Source organism: Lactuca sativa, chromosome 4 (genome assembly GCF_002870075.4).
Source record: "Lactuca sativa cultivar Salinas chromosome 4, Lsat_Salinas_v11, whole genome shotgun sequence".
In the NCBI taxonomy this organism is placed as follows: Eukaryota; Viridiplantae; Streptophyta; class Magnoliopsida; order Asterales; family Asteraceae; genus Lactuca; species Lactuca sativa.
Genome location: NC_056626.2, coordinates 319,171,332 through 319,177,331, shown reverse-complemented (window position 1 = coordinate 319,177,331; position 6,000 = coordinate 319,171,332).

The following is a 6,000-nucleotide window of genomic DNA, read 5'->3' as shown; positions in this document are numbered from 1 at the left end:
GTTCATATTAATTTAAGAATTTGGTACACCTTAAATATGTCTTTGAATACGAGTTATTTGTGTTTGTTAGCTAGGATGTCCAGCTAAATCTAGCTGCTTCTGTTAACTAGATGAAGCTGGAACTCATGGTGTAATACTTTAGCTTTGATTTACTTGTTGGTTAAGACTTGTGTTACATTGATTGAACCTAGCATATTTGATTTAGTATTTGATTGCTTTGATTTCTTATTCTGTGTAGTTGATGACCATTAATTTGCATGAACTAGAATACCTGGTAATTTAGTGAACATTAAATTATTAGAGCCAGGATCAAACTAATATTAGTTAATCAATTAACTACTAAATTAGGCTATGCTAGAGAACTCATATTATGACCATAAGTGTGTTTAATTAATCAATCTTACATAGCTCCAATCCATTAAATAATTGATTCTGTGTTAATTAAGTGTGAACATACTTTGATTTACATGAATTAATTAATGTTAGTAGATTTAGAACTAAATTGCTAATACTATCTTAATTGGTAACCAACAGTATTTGTCATAGCTAATTTATAAACCATTGAGGGAAAGTGGATTCGAACTAACAGAAATTTTTTGTTTACTGATTGAATTTGTGTTAAAGAATTAAGTTTATCTAAACTTGCAAAATTATCTAAATCCCATTTCTTTTTTAGTAATTAGGTTAATTTAGTAGTAGATAGATTAATTAGTCAAAACCGTTCCCTGTGATCGACACACGACTTACCCAACTATTCTATAATTTGACTAGGTACACTGCCTAGGTGCAATTTAGTTAGTTAAGTTAGTTAGGTTATAAATACAAATTAGGTGTAGCTATTTTCACGCATCAATATATATATATATATATATATATATATATATATATATATATATATATATATATATATATATATATAATTGAAAAAGTTACATCATTGTAAGTGTTACATGTTTCAAAAAGTCAATTAAGATATGATGACAAAAGATTTGTTTGACGCCTTAACACCCCATCCTCAAAAGCTGTTGATTACCTGTTTTACTGATTTCCTAATAATACAAGTTGTTTGAAAAAGTGTCAACAATTAAGTTGGTGAGTTCATAAGAATTTGTTACGAAAAATAGTAAGCCTTTTCATGAAAAGATATCGTGTTCATTTCCGGAACATCCGATATTTTCTAATAATTGAAATGTACGCCGTTCACTTGTAAAATGATAATGTTTGTTCCAAAAAAATCTTATGTTTTCTAATAAATGTAATGTAAGCCGTATATGTTCCGAAATATACCAGTGTTTTCCATACGTTAAAGTAGTAATATGTATTTTTAATCATGTATAAAACCGTTTCAAGGAATGTGTTTTCGTGTAAAATAAACGTATAATCCTTTACCCATGTGAGTTTTCATAACCGTGCTTTTATGATGCAGTGCCTGCCTCTTAGTTCTTCAGGCGCCAAGTTATTTATGACATTTGTCACCCATAACCTGCCGGTCTGACTATAACTAGTAGTCAGGGTATGGGATCATCAGTCCTGTATAGATCTATACACAAGTATTATGCTCTTGTATCGTAGATTCTGCTTATAAATACAAGAGTTTCTATATACCTCAGTTAGGTACGACGAAGACAATGTCTCAAAAATTCATTCAACCAGTGTACGTGTTTTTGAAATGAAAACGTTTGTAAATGACATTACCCCATATTTCCAGGATAACGTCGAAAATGTCGTAAAACAATTATATATATATGCACTTTATATGATTTTACCCTTTCCTAAACGGGTTACAAAGGGGGTAAAGTTTCATAAACTATATTTGTAAAGCTTTAATGAAATGAACGTTTTGTATTTGAAATATATATAGTTTTATATTTATTTGTATGAATAATGTAATGTTTATCAGAAGGTTGTTCGTGAAATCATACGCGATTGATAGTAAAATTGTTTTGTGTGTTTTAAGCTTTTCGTAAAATAGTATAGTAACGTATTTCAAGGTTCGCGTTTTAACATAAATATTCTTGTATGTTACTTGTATTCCCCCCTAAAACATAAAAAAAGTCATGATAATGTGGGGGTATGAACTCACCTTATTTGCGTTTGCGACTAGATAACGAGATGAAAACGATGATCTTCGAGCTAGAATACGGGAAGCTAATTGTATCATAATTGTTTAAACACATATTAATGTGTGAAAATATGAAACTAGAGTTGAAAAGTATTAGAAGAAAAGTAGATAATAAGAACTTATAATGTATCCTAAGGAAGAAGCTTGAAGTATAAGTTCCAGGGAATGTTTGCTCTTTGAGTTTGGGGTTTGATATTTGAGAGATAATAGAAGTGAATATGTTAACTGTAAATGAGAAATGGATCCAATTTGTGTATTATATATGAAGGGTATGATAAGGTTATGAGTTGATGTTTACATTGAAATGTGTACTTATCACCTTGGGAAATGAAATCTGCCAATCAAGTGACACCACTTGCCAACTTTAATGGTGATTTCGACCATAGATTAGCCAAAATCAAAGAGTTTTCGGCCTTGGTAGCAAACACAAGGGAGTTTTCGGTCCTAGATTTCAACTAAGGAAGGGTTTCGGCTTTATTGGGCTTTAGGCAAGGTGATTTCGGTCTTAACCTCATCCAAAGAAAGAGATTTTGGTCCTAGCGTCCATAAAGCACTTGATTTCGGGCCTAGCAATCCTAAAAGCAATTGATTTCGGTCCTAAAGTGTTCCAAGATTCCAAGAACCGAAATCACCATGATGTGGTGTAAATCATGTTTTTAATTTACTTCCTTGACTTGTGTTGACTTGTATTAGTTTATTTCAGCATGGTTTTCAATATGTACCTATATATAACTTATATAAGCATGTTTTTCAATTTATATATTCATGATAACATATATCTAAACATGCCCTCATGGCTAATGGTGATTTAATGTAACAAAGTTACAATGTGGTTTTCACTTATACATAATACATCTTTTGATTTGGTTTGTCTCCAAGTTTGCCTGTTGTCATACTGATACCAGTGATGGGTTTTATAGGTTATAAATCTATACATGTGGAGGAAAAATAATCAACTCTAAGTTCACATGCAACCTATTTGGATCTATGTTTTCACCATTGATAGCAATAAACTTTGAACATCACAAACCCTAAATGAACTCGATAATAATCGAAATAAACACATAGTTAGGTTTTACATAAATTTTTATTATTATACTAAATAACCAAACAAAATTCCCTCTTGAAAACATTAGAAAGCAAGCACCAAAAGTTTAATGTCTCTAATGGTTTGTAGCCAAAACCCTAGAAATCCTTGAATGATGAGGAGAGAGAGAGAGAGAGAGAGAGGAGAGATAGAAATTTCGTTCTTATGCTTCTTAGAAAGGTCATGAATGAAAATAATGAGCCAGTGGGTCTTATTTTTAGTTTTAGTAACTTGTAGGTAAAGCAAGATTCGAATTAATTATGTAGCACCCAGTCATTTCAAGTAAAATTCCCTTTCCTTAATTTGTAAATCAAATATGGTACTTAATTCTATATATGTCGTAGATGGCCACTACGATCTACGTAGACGGAAAGATGTTGCAAGGACTTAATAAGCTACGCAGGGAGTAGCTAAGAAGTACACAAGGGGTTCTCGGCCAGGGTCCAAAATCCAAAATCGGGGTTTTGTGCCCTATTTAAACACCTTAACCGTCATAAAGCATTTTCATTCTTAGCCTCCATTTCACCAAACAACAACATTGAAACCATAATCCCATATTTTAGCATAGTGAGCATAAGAGTGTGTTTTTGAGTTCTTTTGAAGGAAGAAGAAGTTGGTGGTGGTGCTTGGAAAGCTTCAATGCTTGTGGATCTGGACCTTACATCTCCTTAGCATCCTCCATGAGGTATAAAGTTCTGAAATTGATGAATGCTTTGCTAGATCTTGTTAGTTCTAGGTTTTCTTGTGGATTTTGGTCCCATAATCTTGGTCTAGTTGAGTATAAGCTATTCCAGACCTTATGAGTAGCTTTTTTAGACGTTCTGGAGTGCATGGATTCATAAAAATGCAATCTTGATCCTTTCTCTCCATCCATGCATGAGTTATGGGTCTTAGAATCTTGTGATAAGTAAGAGTTTTGGACTTCGAGAATTTCTAACCATGCAAAATCACAAAGCTTGAAATTTTATGAATTTGGATGCTATTTTGGGGTTAGATCTGAGTTTCGGGTGAAAGGCCTTACGGGGTTAAGTGTTTAATAAAGGGTTTGTTTTTGGATTAAATATGTACCATATAGCCCTGAAGTGTCCAGTAAAAGCCAAGCCACCCTCTACGCTGGGCGTAGAGTTGGAGTACGCAGGGCATACTCGGTCCGGTCATGACCATTGACTTCGACCGCTGACCGTTGATTTTGACGAAGATTAAATTTAGGTCATTTGGGGTAATTTAGGTAGTATTTGGGTTGTGTATTGAGGTTTGTCCTTATTTTGTTATATAGGTGACCTATAGAGTCGATATTTGTCGTTGCGTTCTTTTCAACTATCATCTTGGTTTTGAGGTGAGTTTTTTCATTATGCCTATGAGTTTTTTCATGCCTATGTACTTGATGTAGGACCAGAATATGATTAATTATTATTTGCATATGTCGACATATTTGGATGGTTGGGTTGAGGTGGAAAGCGAACAAACCGGATGGTTGGTTTGAGGTACTGCTTCATGTGGTGGACCAACAAACCCGGATGGTTGGGTTTGAGAGTGTATGTCAAACAACCTGGATGGTTAGGTTGAGACTCTATGTAAAAAAACCTAGGATGGTTGGGTTGAGTCCATGGGCCAACAAAAAGCCTATATGCATGCAATGTAATTGTATTTCCGTTGTGTTGGTTATTTTGGGAAACTCACTAAGTTTGGGCTTATAGTTGTGGATTTCTTATTTTAGGTATTTAAGATGATCGGGGAAAGGTGAAGGCTTGGCCATACACATTCTTTGCAGTTTGTGATTTAGGCCTATTTTGGGTAGGCTGATTTTGGGATGCTTGTATTTAACACTTATGTTTTGTGACTTAGGTTTCATGAAAATAATGGTTTTTATCTAAATGAAAAATGAAAATTTTATCGTGGTTTTTGTGATGTTTCAAATTAAATAATAGATTTAATCCTAATTCAAATAATTTTCTTATCTGTATCCAGGGGGATTCCAGAAACCCTAGAACAGCCTCCAAAACTGTCCACCCTTGGATGGTTCTAGAATTGCCTTCTTTTGTTCAACTATTGAACAATTACAATTCACCCATTGCACCTTTAATTAATTCTAATTAATCCCAAATTAATTCTAATTAATAATTAATTAATTTTAATTGATTTCCTATTAATTTATTAACCATATAAATTATTTAACTATTGATCTCATTTTAATTTAGAAACCGCATAACAAATTAACAGATCAATTATCTATTTCTAATTAATATATTAATCACATAATATATTAACTAATTTTTTTCTCTCTATCCTAATATCATTTCTAGCTATTTCTGGTTATGTGGGCAACCCAAAAAGCACTTTGCTTCTATTTGCAAGTTTCTACCGATTTAGTTATGAGCTTAGACACCTTAATCTAACAGCCATATTAGAGGTATTAGACGAAAACCTTCTGCATTTCTAGCGACTGCACAGTTATCACAACCACCACCACAGTCACAGCCATCACATTTGAAACATGAATATTTAATTTCAAAGTCTCATGTATATAGAAGAAGGATAAATGTAGAACCATGAGAAATGTATAGAACTATAGAACCAATGTTTTAGCCTTTAGATTTATCAATCAATGATTTAGATCAAAATGGTGCATAGTAATATTGTATACCTTTCTCCACAAAATCAAATACATTAAGGGATATAATAAAGATTTTACATATATTTTGTTTAATAAAATTAATTTAAATAAAAAAAATTAGCTCATTTATATAATTATGGGTTTGACTTAAAGCCTTATCGTGAGATCGAGATCACG